The following is a 20,504-nucleotide window of genomic DNA, read 5'->3' as shown; positions in this document are numbered from 1 at the left end:
TGCAGTCAGGTTTTGTGCACTTTGGGAGAAATTTATCCTTTGAATTAGAAAAGTGAGCCAGACAGGCTGTTCCCAAATAGAGATGAAGATTCAAGAGTGACAGGCTTGCCGTCCTGTCTGCTGCATTACCAGGACATCACACATGGACGCAGCACTATTTGATGTAGCCCAGTGGTTCTGGTTTGATTGGGCTGCTCAGTGGAGTCCCAAATAAAATAGACTTTGCTTTTCTATGAACTTGAACAGGAATTGTAACCTCAGTATTTGATAGTACTGTTGCACATAGGATTCATTTTCTTCCGGCAGAAAATAAGGAGGATAATAACAATAATTTTGTGCTGATTAAAAAAAAAGGTAATGTAGGTAGAATACCTGTCAGTCACAGTGGAAATCAAGAGACTCTCTCAAAGCAGGTGAGAGGCAAGTATCAGCTTTGCTTGTTCTCTAACCTCCACATTTGGCATGCGCATGACATCATATACACAAACTTGCACACATACATACACAAATGCATCACATTACACACATGCACACACACAAGCATGCACACACACACATACATGAAAAACAAAACATGTAGAATAGATGTAGTGTGTTATCAATATCAGCTACTCTTCTGATTCTCTTCAATCATCTTTAGTTCCTCCTCCTCTTTCTTCTTCCCTTCTTAATCTTCCTTGAACTCAAGTAAGTCTAGGGGAGAATAAGTCTGTTTCTGAATCTTACCATGAAGAACGCCCAGCCCAGTGTGACTCAGCACAGAGTTCACATTAAGATGTTCTTAAGTGGACACAAAACTCCTAGTGTATTATCAAGCGGATGAGAAACCAGATGCACAGAAGGTGTTAATTCTTTGATCATTTCTCAAGTCCCGGAGTTGATCCCAAGCTCAGTATCCCTCCATGAAACAGTGGGTAGAACCTCTGGGGTCAGCCAGCCAGTTATTGCTTTATAATACTGAGAGTTAGAAAGAAAAAAAAAAGTCACTAGTCACTAATCACAATGGTATCCTTTTGTCTGTATTTCCTCAGTAAGATTTTTCAGAAAGAAATACAGAAAAACTGCTTTAAAATAAACAGATTAAAATTTAAACAGAGAGGGACTTTTGTTCATTTTCTTTTGATAAATATTTCTTATGGACCCTTCATGCTTCAGGTATAGGTATAGTAATAAATAGAAAATCAACCACCATGGGCCCCGTTCCCATGTTAGGGGTGACTCAGTAATGAACTTCTTTGGGCCTTTCTCCTGAAATTCTCTTACAGTCTTGGCTGGTACTGTGACAATTTGATTAAAATGACGTGTTCCCATGTTAGTTTTCTAGGCCTTCAGTAACAAGAATCTCACTGACCAGGAGACTTACTGAGAATAGAACATCTCCTCATTCTGAGGCTCAATGTCTAAGATAGGTTCCAAATGCTACTTCCTTATGAGGACTGTGTGTGATCATCTTTTCAATGTCTCCCCAGTGGGTTTGGCATCACCTCAATCTCCATCTCTGTGCCAGTACGGTGTCTTTTCATAGAGCCTTACAGTTTTTTTTTCTCTGACTGTCCATCTCTATTGGTGTCTACTGCCCATCTGTATAGCAACACCAGCCATACTGGATTTTAGTCCACCTTGTAGTTACATCTGAACTTGACTCTCTTTAAGAAGACCCCAGTTCAAATCCAGTGACATTCTAAGTGTTGGTCTTTAAGGTTCTGGTGCATTTTAGAGAACAAGATTAATTTCACAACTATCAATATTTGTTTAGTCCCAGATCTAAACAGAACAGATTTCTTCTACTTCTTTTCTTGGGACAAGGGCATTTAGAAACCAGCTACCATATTGTGAGGAAACAATGGGTTTTTGGAGAGGCCATTTGGCAAGGAACTGCAGTGTCACTCACCTGACTTCATTTCTCAGAAGCCACATGCCCACTGTGTGAGTGCTCCATCTTGCAAATGGACCTTGTGTGCCTTCTAGTAGAGCTGACTGAACGCACTCCTATAGAGCAGATATGTGCTATTGCTGATGATTCTGACCCAAACTGCATTGTTATAAGCAAAAGTAGTTACTGTTTTAAGCTACATAGTTACACAGGAATAGGTAACCCTAACAATCCCTGAGAGCAGTCACAAAGCGAGTAGCTTCCTTTGAAAAAATATGAGGAAGGAGAGTCCCAAGGTCTCAGGAAACAATGAACACGATGTTCAGAATGGTGCTTTATCAGGCCATTTCCTTGGTAAGTAAATGCTCATCTCCATAGCTTAATCCTGGATGCTTTACCAGTTTGACATTCCAAGCAAAGGTTTTATCTTTGCCTAGAAGACTCTGAAAAGCCTCTCCTTTGAAAACACCTTCACTCTCTCTGCATGTGCAGTTTCACTTTTAGGAAGCAGGAAGGGTGGGGACCCTGGAAGTGGGTGATGACAGTGCCTATCCAAAGTGAACTCCATTTACCTTCAGCCCCTTCATAATGGCACAGAAAATGGAGCATAAAAATATCTCGAGGAAGGTTAAGTGCTCTGTACTAAATGTGGAGGAGGCACTGAAGCGAGGGTCCACATGAACAGCAAGAGGGGAGTCACGGGCCAACAGTGTTCCTTTGCCTTTTTTTCCTCTCAGTACTGTTCAGATAAAGCTATTTGATACAATATTATTGACACAGAAATTAATAATGTTAAAGGAAAGTTTCAAGGAGATAAGCAAGATGGTCTCTTTTGACCTGGTTCCCTTTCAAAACAGGTAATGCAGAATAAGACTGTCTACAAATAATCTAGTCGGCAAATAAACCAAAAGCTATTGTTTACATTCTGGCTAACTGCTGAAGGATGTGTTGAAATGGACAGAGCTAGGTCTAGGCACCTTTATTGGTCAGTAGCAACTTTACAGTGCTAGGTGGTGATATCAGTCGTGTGTCAAGGTCACTGGATAGTCAAGGTTGGGGCAGCCTGTGAGCTTTGAACCTTGTGTTCTTGGTTTGTCACAATAGATATGACTTTACACATGCCAGCCAGTGTTGTGGGCATTGAGGGCTTGATGCAAAACCAGTCCTCCAAAGATTCTGTGAATGTGGCACATTGAGTCAGGAAAGAAAGAGCCACCATACACAAATCACACACACACAATTTCGAATTAGAATAAGGTGACAAAGTACCAGGTTAAAGCTGTCAACCCTTTCATTCGAAGACCTTTTGTTCAAAACCTGATATTTCTTGCTGACTTACAGAATGAGGTCCAAATGTCTTTTCATGGCATTTAAGATCCAGCACAGTCTAGTTTCTATTATATTTCCCAAATTATATTTCTTTCTGCCTTCCTCATTCTGCATTCTCGTATACCTTGGTCTTACATGGGCTTGGGGAGAATAGCTCTGGAGAATAGGTGCTCAGACTCACATCTGTGTCATTTCAGTCATTAGCTAGATATACAACCTTGGGAAAGTTACTGAATCACTCAAGGTCTCAGCACAGACTTCTTCAATAGCTGGCTAGAATCTCACTGCCTTCAACTCAAATGAGTAAAAATGAGGTAGGATTATGGATGGGGGACAACAAAATTCATAGGAAAATAATCTCTATACATTACTTGCTGGTGTTATTACACTTTATATGTGTATGAATGTTTTACAGACACACACACACACACACACACACACACACACAATTTGATAACGGCTCAATTCTAATTTTGAGTACAATTGTTTTCATGCCACTTAGGAAGACTCAGACTATGTCTATATTACAGGCACAATTGATAGATACTGAATAAAATGCACTCAACTTGCTGGCATGCCTTGCCAAGGATGAATAAGACCCAGAACAGGAAGAAATGCTGTTTCAGGGTGCCCCAAATAGGTAATTAGGATGCTGTCAGTTGAAAGTGGTGAAGAAGTACACTCTTTAGCTTAAAGAACTGCTTTTGGGAGCCCTACCAGGGGACACCATGTGTGCCAGTTGGCAGTGGGAGAATTCAGAGGCCGAGAGATGTATAGATTGCCTTGCTTGCAGCCTGGGCAGGAGCTGTTCCCAGCCCACTGGAAACCATGGTGAGCCTTTTATTATTTAAATTTCATTCCAGTAGGGGCAGGAAAAAGGACAAAATACTGAAAATAAAAGTTAATTAAAAAATAAAATCAAGCGAAATGTGTCTCCGAGGCCACCTCTGTTACAGAGGCCACCTGTCATTAAGCATTCTCATGTCTATAAACCTGAGATTGGAAGCCAATTGACACTTCTGTTGTTTAATTTTTAATGCCTCCTGTCTGGTCTCTGCCTCAGCTATTGTATGTGAAGGCTGTCCTGTGGCTATGTCCCTGGGACAGAGCAACGTGAATCTTCCCACGAAGAATCGGCTAGCACCCACAGAGGAAGCCTGCAGTGAGCTACAACTCGTAGCTCTCTGGGGAACTGCTTCTTGCAATGGTACAGATGGGTCCCTTCACAGTTGATGAGTTTGTGCCAGAGGGAGGAAGGATGTATTCAGAAGAAAGGACAGATCTTCATCAGCAGGGCCTCTTCTTATCTATCTTCTGCATCTCTCTACTTGCAAGGCTTCCTCATTCAATATAAATGTGTTGGGCATCTGCCATGTGCCACATATCACTTTAAGTATGCAACCTAAAGCCATGATATCACATAAAAATGCTATCCTTAGGACCCAGGCATTGTTATAAGAGAAAGAAAAGAATAAATTAGTAATTGGGGATGCGTCATCTTAAACAGTAGTACTATAAATGTAGATATAGATATCTATGAGTCTATATCTGTCTCTATCTCTACCTGTATCTGGAACTATAGATAGATATATCTATATCTAGATAGATCTGTATATCTATCTATCTATCTATCTATCTATCTATCTATCTATCTATCTATCTATCTAATCTATCTATCTAACCATATACTGGTAGCTTGGTGCCCTGGGAAAGGCAAAGATTTTTCCTGATTGTTAAACAGTAAGTTGAATGGTAGGAAAAGTCAGAACTACCCAAATCACAGAGTATGGCACCTCCAGAAGGGGGTTGGAGGCTGTCAGTAAGTAGGAAGGCCCTGGGCTGGACAAGAGCATGGCTTCTTTGAGAAACAGAGACGACACTATGCTTCCATGTTCAGATCCATGCATGTGGTAGATGTTCAGAAAATCAGACTTTAGAACATGGGGAAAGGAGGAGGCCTCAGCCCACAGATTAGATATTAGGCCATGGATCACAGTACATACTCTGATACTAGTGTCATTCTTGCAAAAACAAAGGAAATGTGGGAGGTTGTAAGGTTATATACAGTGACGAAGTTGGCCTCTGGGCACTCCCCCATTCTTAAGAAGCATATGCTTTCTTGCCTCAGCCTTGATCAGGATACCATCTAGTTTTCACTATAAAAATGGTGTGACTCCTGACTCCATCAGAGGCCTAAAGAATGGCACTTCCCTTCTGTCTCTGTGTTCCTTCCTTCTGCTCTTTTTCCTTCTTAAATCTCTTCATAATATCCTTTAGGTTCACTGTTTCCTATCTCTAGCTTCTATACTAAATTCTAACACCCCCGACTCAAACTCTTCCACTTAGAATTCAAGCTATTCAGGGTGTGTTCTCTGTTAAATCAACTCAACATAGATGAGACAATTTTCCACAAAAACGTTGTTAGCATGGGACTGCCCACATGCCTGCTGGCCTGCAGACCAAGATTTCACCTCTTTTCCATGTCTAGGTGATCCTGCCTCTCCAGCTCTCAACCCTGAAATAGGCTTTCAGAGTCCTTGGCTACCATTCCATGTTTATGTTGCCTTCTCCATCGTCTTAGCTAGATGTAGGAAGAAATCTTTCTTTTTGTAGGAGACCCAGGCCTGGCATTGGCTCGGCCTACAAAAGGATGCAACTAGACAAAGAATAAGCTAATGTAGGATGTCTCCATGCAAATGTCTGAGTAGGACTGGAAGTTGGACAGATGATTTCTAGTCATTCTCTCCCTCCAGCTTTGGACAGCTATGGACTGCATAATGTTCTAGTTTCCTTAAATTTGCCTCTCTGAGACCTTCGAACCCACAGTAAGACTCCATTCTCTTTCTTATCTAGCATTCTGAACAAAGTTAAGACTATTGGAGGGGCAAGGAGATAAACAAAACCAAGAATGCATTTATGAAGTGAGGCCAGCAAAATGTACTATGTTGTAGCTTCTATCCTGAGAGTTATAAATAGCAGCCAGTATGTGGAATCTCATTTGGGGAAGACTTTAATTTAGTTGTCCCAGAATGTTTATAATGTAGAAATAAACCCCACATTAGTGCATCAGTAAGAGAAGCAGTTTCAGAGGGGACCAGAATGAGATTAATGGGCCTCCTTGTGACTGCCCTAATTAAGACATTTGTTAGTATGTCTTAATAGCTTTAAAGTACCTTGCACTCTCAGAATTTGGTACACGAGCTGTTTTTATCTGCAGAGAAGGGAAACTTTCTGTTCCAAATTACACAGTGTAGCATTTTTAGGGTAGGTGTGATCTTGTGTCTTCTTAATTTTCTGTCCTTGTAATGCTCACGCTTTGTGTAAGTGTTGTGACTGGGACCCTGGGGAGTTTCTGGTGTCCACTCAGATTAGATGATCACTGAAGGATTGAGAGGCTTCTCAAGGAAAACTCAAGGGCTAGTCACACAGTGGGGTCTTTGAGAGCTGATTTGTGACCCTTGGACAAGAATCCCCAAGGCCACCCAGGAGCTTGTGAACTGACTCTGTTTGAGCCCAGCAGAATCAGTCATTCCACACATATCTTCCCACTTACCTCCTAGAGTTCATCTCCAGCATAGGTATGATAATCATCCTGGGAGGCTTTCTGGTTTTTATTATTGTTATTGTTGTTCGTTTGTTTGGTTGTTGTTAATCTTTCATTTCCTTGTGCTTTCTTCCTCACTTCAGCCATTTCAAGCTTTGGGGCAGCTATTTCCATGGTAAAGGTAACATGATGGATTCTCCTTGCAAATATTTGTACTAATTTCACTTCTCTCTCTTTTAAGCTCCTTTGTCCTTCTCCCTTCTCTCACCAAAATATCACTCACCATCTTTTCTTGACTAGCCACTTATGGAATGTTCTGGTCCATTATGCAACCCCTATCACTTGGTCATTTAGAGTGTCTTTCTGTGATCTCTGTGACATGTGACTTGTGAAATGCCTCACTGTGTGTCTCTTTGGCCATGCATCTTTGCATAGTCTCTTTCCCTCCAGTGTGGTTGGAGCAGATAGCTTGCTCACCGAAAGTGATTGTAGCGAAAGTGTAAAAGTAACTGTTATTCTCCTGTTTTAGTTGTCATTTATAAGCTTAGTGCCTCTGTCTGCTAACCTAGGCCTTGTACTGGAACCTTCTAGCTACCTTACAAACTTATCTAGGCCTAGAATGTTTTTAGTCTCTGAGACTTGCTGCTGAATAAGCACACTCTAGCTCTTTCTGATCTCTGGATGGCTGGTTAAACTCAGCTATTCTGTCTCAAAACTCTTCTCTAAGCTGACTGATTCAGTTCTCTCTCTCTCTCTCTCTCTCTCTCTCTCTCTCTCTCTCTCTCTCTCTCTCTCTCTCTCTCTCTGCCACTCCTGAATTTCTCTGCTTGACCTCATACTAGTTTGGCAATCTGTTCTAATCTTCTGACTCCTTCTCATTCTCTGGCTTGTTCTGTCTTCACCTATGTCTAGCTGGTACTTTCTCTGAAACCTGTCTTTCTATAGCTATCCCAGTAAAAATTGCCTCCTTCCTCTCTCAGTACTGGTCTCTTAAGCATCTTTCTTTACCTCTCTTCTCATGAGAGTTCGGCATTTCTCATTCCATCAAATCTTTCTCTGATTTGTCACTTTGCTACTCAAATAGCCATCACTTTCAAACCTAGGTGCTTCCTTCTACAAACTAACTTTACTTTCATTGTTTTTGATTAAAGGTGTATGCTAAGGGTTGAGCCACACCACAATAGGAAACAGGTAACACAATCTTGGGGTTCACAGGAAAGTGATGGGCAGTCCACCAGCTGTGCCTTTTGTATTGCTCAGTTTGTATTCCAGTATCTTTTTGGGGTGACCCATTCTCTTGGGCCTTTTCCCATGCTGTTCACTGCCATCTCAAAAGAATTATGTGTTGAGGAACTGAGGCATCTCACTGATGCATGACCTAATTGCAGTTGATGGGATCTCTGGTGTCAGAAGATCTACCTATTAGATCCACATGGATCCTTGACTTACTCTCTTGGGGGGTAATTTGAAGTAATTAATAACTGATAAAGGCTCCTTGCATTGAGACTGTAACGTCTGTAGGATGAGAGGTAGGGTTTTGTGCCTGCTCTAAAATGATATGGAGCATTCCAGCACAGGAGGGATTGCAGCTGTCTAACTACATCTGGAATTCCTGCCATTCTTATGTATAGTGTAGAACACATCTCTCAGTCCAGTTTGACTCTGGATGAAGAATTGTCTTAAGTTTATGAACAGTTAAACTTGCCTAGAGTTTATGAACACTTGGTAGTTGGGGATTCTAAAGAGCTTCCATTTTTCCCCTTATTTTTTTTTAATTGAAAATAGATTCTTCTCTCATGCAGTACATTCCAACAACAGATTTCCCTCTCCTCATTCCTCCCCTCTTCCCTAGATCCACTGTCACTCCGTATCTTCTTCAGGAAGTAACAGGCCTGCAAGAGATTACCACAAAGAGGATGGAACATGGTATAATGAGTCAAGGTCAAAGCTGTCCTATTGAGACTGGTTGAAGCAACCCAATAGGAGGAAAAGAATCTTGAGCGCAGGCAAAGGAGTCAGAGATGCTCCTGCTCCCACTGTCAGGACTCCCACAGAAGCACCAAACCAACCGCCACAGTATGTATGCCGAGGACCTGCTGTAGCTCCATGCAGGCTCTGATTGCTGCAAGAACTCCCTTTGAAGAGGTTGCTTTATGCTCCATCTCTGCCTGTCAGCTTATTGAATGCAGAGGACCCAGAAGAGGAGGACTAAAAAGGACACAAGTGGTACTCAGGCCAAATGACGACTGTGAAGGAAAAGGTTTCATAAGAAACAGTCAAATAGGAGCTTTCATGTCAGACTTTGTGTGAACAAAGCTTAACTATTTTTTATTTTGCATTTGATCCTTGAGTTATTGGTGGTGCTTTTTATGCAACTAACCTAAAAATGCTGACAAAATAATATTTTTCTCTATTCTGTTTGATCTATATTTCTAATATTTTAGTAACATTTTATATTTATCTCCTGAAATAATTCCCTAAATGCTGTTATACTTGGAGTAACATTTATTTATTTTCTGTCATTTATTTGTTGCCTAGAATTGGGCTTATATTCAGATAGTTTTTCTGGTCAAAAAGAGGAAAATGAACTATAATGCTATGGAATAATAGAAATATACAGTGGATACAGAGACCACTGGATAGCCATTTTAGTACTGAGAACCTTCTGTGTTGCATTTATTCAAAATCTGTTGCACTGTAAAGGTAGAAAAGCATCCCAGTTTTGAAATACAAACTTGACTCACAGTGCTATGCTCTGCACAGAATAAAAGAAGAGCTCTCATATTAAAGTAAAATGTGCTTGTCCTTTCAGAATTTGTTCAGTGAGACATTGGTGGCTGGAGACAGAAAACACAGCATCACAATATAGGTTGGAAGAATTTATTAATCAGAGAGTGAATACTTTTCTCAAGCATGGAAAGCAGCATGGAAGCCTGGCCTCATGGTAGATTAGGCTAGTGTTTTTGGAGCCCTCTCTGAGGGCAGTAAGCACAGATGTTAATGGGTAGGAATTAGTTATTAGAGAGAAGTCTATATGTCCATCTGCTTGGTGTCTAGTGCCCTGTTCCTTCCAGCTGTATTCCACCAGCAATCTGCATGGTTAGGTGTTCAATGCTCATTCCTCCTGGTTGTGTCAGGAGTAGTGGGCTATAGTATTTTCATCAACCGAGTCCCCAAGTCATATTTATGTAAGGTTAACTTTTAATTAAAGCTGTAGTTTTGACCTTTCTAAAGCTGCTGCTACCCTTTAATATAGTTCCTCATGTTGTAGTGACCTCCCCAGCCATAAAACTACCTCATTTGCTCCTTCCTAACAGTAATTTGCTACTGTTGTGAATCATAATGTAAATATTTTTGGAGATAGTGGGTTTGCCAAAGGGGTTGCAACCCACAAGTTGAGAACCACTAAATTAAAGCTGTAATAACTTGTTTTAATTTTACCATATGGAAAAAATCCAACAAGGACAAATATTTCTATACATTTTAGAACATAATACTTTTTCTATTTCTTTTTTGGGAGGATCTTTGAGATAGGACCAGTCTTGGTAACAACTAAGCCTTCATTGAGAAGCAGGATATTTCTCCTGTGAGAATGGATGCTGCTTCTTGTGATCTCACCCCTAACTTTCATGGAAGAGAGGGCCAGGTCACTTCTTGTCTTGTTGGTAGAAACTTCAGGACTGTTTGCAAAGTTCGGCAGGTGTCACTTATAGAGCACGTGGGGTTGAAGGTGGCTGTTTGGCTGTTAGTGGGAAGAGGAGGTTCATGGCATTGGCAAGAGTTAGCCTTAGCCAGCCTCAGTGGTAGGAGACTGGGATATATCCGAAAGTCCCTCTGTTTCAGCTGATTCTCTTGGGCCTGCTAATGTGTTATAACAGCCTGAGTGGATTAAGGTGATCTTTAAGACTGACTCTTCATTTATATAAAACTTGAACCATTGAGGAGTTCAATATTAATTTTGCTTTATAAAATATTTGCATTAAAATGCTACTTGTATTAATTGCTGACTTTCAACATTTTTGATGTCTCTTTAGTTCTGTGTTTCAGTTACTCCCAGCCCTTTCTCTACCCTTGCCTTCCAAAATTTAATACCACCACAACCCCCCATTCAGTATTTCTTTGTGGGAAGAGGAAGTACTAAAACCCTCCGGATGAAGGTCAGTTGCCTCTGAATTCTTCTGCTAGCAGGCAGATACCTTTAACTCTTACATTTGTGAAGAGCACACTTAGTGGCCCACACCACAGTGCTAAAATTTGAAGGCTGTGCATTTTCTGGAGGGAGGGTATATTCTTCACATGTCCTACCTACATAACTGTTCACAGGAGCTGGAAGGAAGTCTGAAGGCATGGCTTATGTCAGTTGGAAAGGTATGCTTTTTACCTTCCCAACCTGCATAGCTATGCAGAGAGAGCTGACATACCTCTTGGGAGCTCCGTGGGACTAAATAGCAGAAATATTCAGAGACAGTTAAATTATGCATTATAAGCCATGTGGTTTAATGATGTCTTTTAGACTTTATAAGTAGGAAACCCTGGGAAAAATAGTTCTGTCCTCTCTTCATAGAATGTCATGGCTGGGAGCATGGCCTTCATAAGTTCTGGAAGCTCATAACTGTTTTAATTCTTACTCTAAACCTCAGTTTTCTTTCCTGTAACATGGGACCCTCATAGGGCATATGCAAGCATTCAAAACTCTGTCAGCTCAGCATTTCTGGAAGCTATCATTCAAAAAGTTCAGTGTGAAAGAGGAATCCACAAAGGTAAATTATAAAGCATCTTTAGTTTCATTCATGTGTATTCATATTCATGTATATATATATATATATATATATATATATATATATATATATAGTATACATATATATATCACAAACATGATATATATATATATATATATATCACAAACGTTCATGCATGCATATACATACATGCATACATATACATATGTAAACACACATATACATAAATACACTAAAATAATTAACTAAATTAAATGGTACAGTTGGCTTAAATGTCACGGGAGTGTGGTTCCTGAGAAAACTGCAGGACTGAATAGACATGGGAACCCTGGTCTAGCCTGAGAGTATTTATGTGTGTCAGGGTCTAGGGAAAGCTGCTTATGCTAAATTCAGACTCAGCCAAACACAGTCACCCAGGAAGTGAAAGGTCTTGATGATCAAGTAACAGGCTGGGAGGACCAGACTGGTTCCTGGTGTGACATGCCAGCTCCAACTAAACTTGTGTGGCTTCTAGGCACAGTATTTCAAGAAGCATCCAGACACCATATCTGGCTCCTGAATTGCTTAGTGATGTCACCTCTGGGGATCTACCAATTCCTAGAAGTTCAGAGCTACTGACATGACATGCCAAGATAGCCATAGCCAGAGGTAGCAAAGGCTTCCAAGTTGGCAGGAGAATGGGGCTGTGCAACCTTGAAGCATAAGAAGGAAAGGACACTGCATACAGTCCTGTCTCTGCACACCTCCTGCCCACAACATACGAAAAGGAGTTTGCAAGGTCTCTGCTGAGTTAAAGAGATAAGATTTCTGCTCTGGTAGGGAATAGGTAATGGGAAAGTGGGCACATGCCTTGAAATAATGTTAGTGGGCATGGTTAGAGCAGACAAGCATTGACTCCTCTTCAGTTGTAAATGTGTATTCAGAGAACCAATAAAGTACTGGATCTATCAGAGCACAAAGCTGCCATGATAAAAAGTGCCTTAGGGTGGATGGCCCAGCTGGCTGGAGCAGGAACTGCCTTGGCCAATCAAAGTCAAACCAACTAGCAAGGAGGTAGGGATGCTTTTGACTAGAATGACACAGCTAAACCAAATGTTTACCCTGGGGACTAGAGAGTTAGAGACAAATTAGGATAAGGTGAATGTCTTGAGTAGACTAGAAAACAGTATAAATTTAAACATAAGACATTAATGGTATTTCTTCTGTAGTTTAAACTATTTTAAGCAAAGTCTGCTTAATGCCATTAACCAGATTCAATGTGTTAGAGGAAGGGAGTATATCTATATTATTATTTTCCTTTTAATGCAATTTCTCACTGATTTTTGTGCTTTGATCTTTTGTGGAGATTAAAAACTAGCTTAACAACCTTGTACAAGAATTAGCAGACTTTGAGTTAGTCAGCTAGGCTCTTGGGCTCCTTTTTGCTATATTGCAAGTGTGTACAACTTTGTCTTGCCTCTGCCTCTGCCTCTGCCTCTGCCTCTGCCTCTGCCTCTGCCTCTGCCTCTGCCTCTGCCTCTGCCTCTGCCTCTGCCTCTGCCTCTGCCTCTGCCTCTGCCTCTGCCTCTGCCTCTGCCTCTGCCTCTGCCTCTGCCTCTGCCTCTGCCTCCTCTCTGTCTCTCTGTCTCTCTGTCTCTCTGTCTCTCTGTCTCTGCCTCTGTCGCTGTCTCTGTCTCTCTCCCGCTCTCTCTCTGATGTGTGTGTATCTCTGTGTGTGTGCGTGTGTGATGTATACATCTTCAAAGAGGTAGGAGGAGGACACCAGCTGACTTGCTTTGTCATGTTCTGCTTGATTCTCTTAATACAGATTCTCTCATTCAAATGAGTCTCACAGTTTCCCAGCTAGGCTGGTTGGTCAGCAAACCCTAGCAATTCTCCTGTCTCTTCCATCCACAGTGCTGGGGACCACACCCTGCATCCGTGTGTTTCTGGAATTCAGATACAATGGGCATAGGGATGCACTGCCTTATTTCCTGAAATGTTCTCAGTGGAGTTCTCACACAACACAGGAAAGGCAGCCATGGCTGTTATTGGTGTTATTGATCTAGCCCTGTACTAAAAGATGTTTGCAGAACAGTCTTGAAAACTAAAAAGACAAGGTCAAAGCAAATGGCAGATTCAATCAATTTTGTAAAATAAACATCTTTAGTGAAAAATAAAAGCATATTACTCTGAGAGCTATTTGATTTTAGAGAAATACAAAATACAATTTAATGCATTTCCCTCTCTGTTATTTGGGTGCTCCAGATTTGGGGGTGCATGACATACGCAAACATTTAGATTTGTTCCTTACCAGAAAGTATAAACAGAAAATTTCAACATGTCATGTTCTCTGTTTTCGTTCCTTCCTTAGCCATCCATTCATTCAGCAAGTATCTGGACTCTTCTTCCATGGTAGACACTGAGGTAGACACATCATGTACACAGTATCTTTCCTCCAAGATGTTTCAGTTTAGTGGGGGAATCAATATTGGGTAAATTGGGAAGCAATAAAGAGATGTATAAATGGCTTCATAAAGAGTGAATTAGTTCACTTGAGAGTCTTGGAGAAGTCTGTGAGAGGAAGTATTTAAATTGTTGCACATGGGGAAAGAATAGTATTCCAACTGATAAAGCAGGAGCTTACCGTCTGTAGAAAGCCAGGGTGCCAGATCTTGTTATTCAAAATGTAATTCCTAATGCTAGGCCAGATAAATAAATGAATACATATACATAAATACATGAATAAATAGATAAACAAAGAACAAACAAATCAGAAAAGGCTCCTCAAATAGGCAGCAGAGGTTGGGGGGCTGAGTTCCAACATTCTTCTGGAAGCAGTCTTGTATGGAAACTTCTGCTCATAAACCCTGCATGGCAGTGACTCCTTGGCTCTATCTCAGCATCTTCCCACATATGGACATTCATTTACTCGCCCTAATGATGTGGTGTTAAATAGCATTATTATAAGGTCTCTGCCAGTCGATGAACTCTAGTTTCTTTTACTGACTTCTCAGTCAACTATATTAAAGCACCATACTGAATTGTTTTTGTGTCAGAAGAACAGGAGCAACATCAATGGACCTAAGTGATAATCTGTTTTTTTATAACCTTAGGACCATGATGGGGAATCTGGGGAATGCAGGTATTGCTCCCTCTATTTCGTGCCCAAACAGACTCTCCATAGTAACCCTCATCTCACCTCCTGATCACCCGAACTGAGAACGTGACTCTAAATTCGCTGGCAAGGAAATCAAGCCCCAGTTATCACTGGTAATATTTTTAACATGCTTGAAGGTCGCACAGGATTCAGGCAGGTACAACCCACCCTTAAGATAGCATGCTGCTGTTTTAATTATGAAAGTCACTAGTAACCAAAGAAAAACCCTGGAGAGAAAAGAAGAAAATCCCAACCACTCCCACCAGTTGACTAGCCTTTGGCTGGAACCTGGGGCTCAGACATGGGCTTTCTAGGGCTGGTGATCAAAGCAGAGGCCTGGGCAGTATGTAGAGACCCAGAGTTCTCATCCATTTGACAGTGTGATTTCACAAACCAGTTTCTCTCTTCTCCTCCCCACCTCCTCTAGTACTGAGCTGCGACTATCTTGAAGAAATGGGAGGCTGGCAATATGTATGCTTGTCTTTTTCTCCCTTATGCTCTCAATGAAACGTGCTTATGGATATCAGATCTTACCCAGCTCTTGCTTAAAAGGAAGCCATGATTTGCTTGACAGAGTGCATGTGTTTATTCTACTTGCTGCTGTTTGAGGTGATTTGTTTTGCTAAGAACAGACAGAATGTACCCGTGTCTGCAACTTCACAGAAGCTCTGAGGCTGTGGCTCCTTGGGAGAAGCCTGTGCTGCTAGGCTCTCTATTTTTTTTTTTTTTTTTTTTTTTTTTTTTTTTTTTTTGATTTTGCAGTATGCCTGATGTCTCAGAAGAGGAATGTGTCTATTCTAACAACCATCATTTTTATATAAAATGGAAGGTATTCACATTATGTCTTTATCTTCTATATCTCGACTAGTAACAATATCAGAACTGCTCCCTCCTGACAACGATATTCACTTCTCATTAAAGATATTTCATGTTTTATTCAGGAATTTAAATGAAGCTATCAGAGCCCGGAATGGCATCCGTTTGGTATAATTGTATCCCTCGGATGCCAGCCCCAAGAGTTCTAATTAATATATATTTAGCTCCCTGACTGTCTTTAGACCAAACGGTTGAGTGTGGAAGACAGGAAAGGGGAACAAGTGTAGAGATTTGAACAGGAGAGTCTTTAAAAAGGCCGAGTTTTAGTAATTGTGCATTTTGAGTGCTTGGCTCTTATGTCAGAATTACTTTCAGGCCACTGAGTGCTTTATGAAAAATGGGCTGCAAGATGATAATTATCTTTATTGATCACACATTCAAGTTATCAATTTTTTAATCTCCCTTCTTTCATTTTTTTCCAACAAAAATGTTCCTGTCCAGGGAATTACATGCATTCACAATCCTCCTTTGGTTAGCTCTCTCTTCTCCTCTCTGCTCCTTTTCTTCCTCCGACCTCACACTATTAAAAAGCAATATTGTTCCTCTTTGCCAACGTGAAAATGACTGGAACTATCGTGGGATTACTTGGCCTCCCTAAACCTATAATATGAGAAGAAGCTAATTGGGTACCAACCTCATTCCTTGTGGGCTTTGCCATCCTCCTCATTCCCTCCAACTGCATCCCCATTCTCCCTTACAGGAAATGAGTTTGGGGACATTTCCCATGCTGGCCCAACATTGGAATTCATAGCACTTGTGTGCACTTAGAAGCCTCAATTCGCTCCAGTTTCTGGGATGCTCTGGGACCATGGTTTATAAATCAATCCTGTGGTGTACTGTATGCAGAGAGCGGGACCTCTGTGAACTCTAGTCAGATTGAATTGCACGGGCAATGGAGCGACCTTAAGAGTTTACAGTAAAGAAAAACAAAGGCTGTATAAACAGGACAATTCAAGGGACACTTACAACATCCACAAGGCACTATTGGAAAGGCAGAGAATGCTATTTTTTTGTTTCCAATTTTGTCTTTCTCATTCACTATCTGCTGAGAATTGCTGTTTGATAAGGCACGAATTGGGGTTTAGATATAGCCAAGACTCCAACCTAAGTTGTCATTTAAATAAGTTAAGTCAAACTCTGTGGGTTATTTTTAGCCTGTTCTTAAATGTAATATGTTCTTAAACAGTATGTTAAACATAATATGGTTCAGACACCAAAGAACTGAGCTCATTCCTGGACCTCTGCAGTGAAAATGTCACTGTCATTATTTTTGCATCTGTAAGTACAAGCTCAGCATCTCTCCTGTTATCTGCACACACAGTGTTAGTACTTTAGCAACTTGGCCCAAGAAGGCAAGTTTTCTAAGCTGCAAACACTTATACACTGATTTGCTTCATTAGAGAGTCAATGTAACAGTATAACAACACAAGGACCAGTTTTGCGCACTGAATGCATGAGCTGCCTAGCTACTGTGTTCAGGGCTAAGCATCCTTGCACAGGCAAAAAAATAAAAAAATAAAAATAAAAAAAGCTGGTACAATAGCTACATGACTGTCCTGGTATGATCAGTGATTTTTAAGTCTATTTAACAAGCTCTATTTCAGCTCCCTTCCCCTTAATGACCAGGCAGCTGTTTGGAATGAAGGAAGTCTGCAACTGTTTCAGGGCAGGTGGGATTTGTGTCATGCACAGTGCAGCTCCATCTCTGTTGATTTCCAGAAAGATCATCATCCCACAGTCTCCCTGACCAGTGTGTCCATCTGACCAGACTCTGAGGAGTTTATTATCTGAAGCTCCTCACTGGCGTGGGCTCAGTGACAGGTGTGTCAAGAGGAGAACAATAACCAGAAACAGATGTGTGGAATATTCACCAATATGTCAGCAACTATGATGCATTTCAGCAGAGTCCACTCTCATCCTGAACAAATAAAAGGGGGGGGGGAGAAAAGAAAGAAAGAAAGGGGGAACATTTGTTTCCATGAGGCCAATTTCCATGCCAAACAGAGCATCGGTCTGGCTCTTGTGTTCGGTATAAACAGGACTCACACACTCAAAAATAATGTCAAAAGTTCAAAGGGTGGAGAGTTAAGAATTCTCACATGGGCAAATAAATGAGGTCTGCTGATTGGCTGGCCTTCACTCGGCTTTCCATGAAGTGTCTCCTTGGGACTGGGGTGATGTGTGGCTTTGATTCCCTGCCCTTGTTCTTCCATAACCTGGTTTGGAATGTAGCCCAGTCCTAAGAGATTGGGGGTCACTCCAGCTTGATAGTGTAAGGTCAGAAAATGGAATGAAGCTCGGATATCTCAATTGAGATTTGAGTGTATATAAGTATAAATCAAAAAAGAAAAATCCTTGAAGGGACACCTTGCAGCTGTCGCTACAAATGAAAGGTTTCAAAATAAGTAGATACAAGCGTGTGGGGACGATTGCAGCTGATAATTCCCTGCTGGTCTGTCTAGAAGAATACCAGTACGCAGATGAGCGTGCAGAAGTAAACGATGCACTCTGGTCTAAGCAATGATGCTCACCCAGATTCTTTAATAAATCTTAAATTACTACTTGAATAGTGTTTTGGGTATTTAAAAACCACCCTCATTACATAACCTTTCATAGTAGGATGGAAATTCAGAAAATTTACTAGAATGTCCAGTACATATCAGATTAACAGGACCATTTTTTTCCCTTGGGATATCATAATAATTTCACAGTTAGGTTATCCATTCAGAAAGAAAAGAAGAAAGTGAGTGGATTTTGTCTCCTTTTCCTCCTAAATGCCACTGTCTCATTTGGCTGTAGGATAGTCATGATTTTATGTTTATTTAAACAGACATCTCTCTAGTTTATGGGCATATTCCAGAGTAGAACTGCATGTCGCTTCGAGTGCAATTCTTATGGGCAAACACCTGATCCCCCTTAATAAAAGATAAAAGGGAAACAGTCCCCTTGCTGTTCATAGGCCCCCTTCCTGCCCTGCTGGCTGGCAGATACAGCCTTATCATTTGACCTTTCTTATCTGGCACAACATTGAATGTGCTGAACTTCGTACAGTGGTTGCAAAAGATGCCTCTAGTGCCACTTGAAAGCCTCTACTGAAGAACTTCTATGCATTCAAGAGTGCTTAGGATTATGGTTATAACCTAAGTCCCAGGAAGTTCAGAAAACATGATACTGCATAGAATCTCTGTTCAGCAGAGCCAAAGTCACCTCTCCCTCATATAATGTTTCAAGGCAACATTTTCTAAGAACATCATTTTAGGATCTCCTGCCATGCTCAACAAAGGTGATTCCATTCATACACTATTACCTTTTGATACATCTCGTCAATGTATTTCTTGTCATTTGTGGTTTGGAAGAAGTCAATGTATCGCATTTACACAATGAAGTTTGTGTGCTTATGTCCTTAATGAACATTCTCCAAAGGATGTTGTGTTGAACACTGATCCAGAAGACTGTGAGCAGATTTTAGACTTAAGAGTGACCCAGGGTCAGAGAAGTGTGAGATATGGTAAATTAAATTTAGAAAGTTGTATTACATGCAGAATCTTCGGGAACAATTAATACCTGAGATTAGTTGCATGAGATTGCTGAACAAAGGCCAAAATTGAGATTTTTAAAACGTTGTTTTATGTATTATTATTGTTATTATCATTGTCATCATCATCATCAGTAGTAGTGGTGGTAGTGGTGGCGGTGGTGGTAGTCTTTCTTGGATTTTTGAGATAGTCTTTCATATTGTAGTATAGCCTGGGCTCAGACATACAACATGCATCTCGCCTCAATTTCCCACATGCTAGGACTACAGGGATGTGTCAACACATGACTCTTTTTCCTACACTCCTTCACTTTATTTAAACACATGCTTTTTTTTTTGAGGGGGGTATCTCCCTTTTCCTCATGTTCCAGGGGATTTAGCAAATGCTATGTTACTTGCAGTGGTGCTTGTCTTTCCTCCTAGAAGAAGAAAAGTGCCACTTCCCAAGATGGCTTATGTCAAGAGCAGGTGACATTGGAGTTTAAATTAGATTAACTGCCCTATAATTTTATTTAAGCCAAACTGAGGGTTGTTTTAAAAGTTCCACAAATTGACAAACTGTTATGTACTTGAAATGGAAAAGATAAAGGAATAAAAGCTTTAAAACATGTGGACTAACCTCTTCAGCAGACACCCACATAGAGCTTCGTGAATCATTTAAATTGTGACAAGGAAAAGAAAACCTGATCAAGTGACTGTCCAAATAATTATAGTTTATTCTTCAACTTTTCCTCATTGAAATCACGTTGTCACCGAGTAGTCATCTTGACACGACTAATTATTGCTATCCAAGGAGAGAGAAAGAGAGAAAAAAATCCTTAAAATGTAGTTTAACTAATTCTTGTCTTTGAAGCAATCACTGAAACAAGGGGTCTCTGAAGAATAAAAATCTCCCCTCTTCCCCGACTCTGGTTGTGCAGGACTCTGCTATCTCCTCAGGAACCTCTCCTGTGACTCTTTATCTGTTACCTTGACCCTGAGTGTTAGTCGTCTGCTTCATCAAAGACAATGCACATGTACACACTTACAGAGAAAAAGCTCATTGAGCTGGGTCAGTGTCTAGAGATGACAGGAGCCGAACCTGGCCCTGCCACCCAGAGGTGAGTTCTTTACTGTACACTCAGTCTCTTTTGTCTTAACCTCTTTCTTCGTGGCATGTTTCCATGAGATCAGGTGACACCAAGAATTCCTTGAAGCTGGAATGGCACATGCTGCTCTGTCTGTTTGTGTTTCCATTCTCAGTCTTCCACAGGAAGCAAAACACTGACATCTCAAACGTTAGAGGTAACTTCAGGGTGGTCAATGATTGGTAACTATGGTTACATTTTTCCCTTAATGGAAATGGTACTGAGTTAAATAGGGGGCCAGATTCAACTCCATCTACGAGGATTTATCTGGATATGTGCACTTGAATTCTAAGCTATTATTAGGAATAAATAAAAACTTCTGTTTTGAACTCTGTCACAGAT

This window comes from Arvicanthis niloticus, chromosome 1 (genome assembly GCF_011762505.2).
Source record: "Arvicanthis niloticus isolate mArvNil1 chromosome 1, mArvNil1.pat.X, whole genome shotgun sequence".
Taxonomy (NCBI): domain Eukaryota; kingdom Metazoa; phylum Chordata; class Mammalia; order Rodentia; family Muridae; genus Arvicanthis; species Arvicanthis niloticus.
This window is presented reverse-complemented; position numbering follows the sequence as displayed.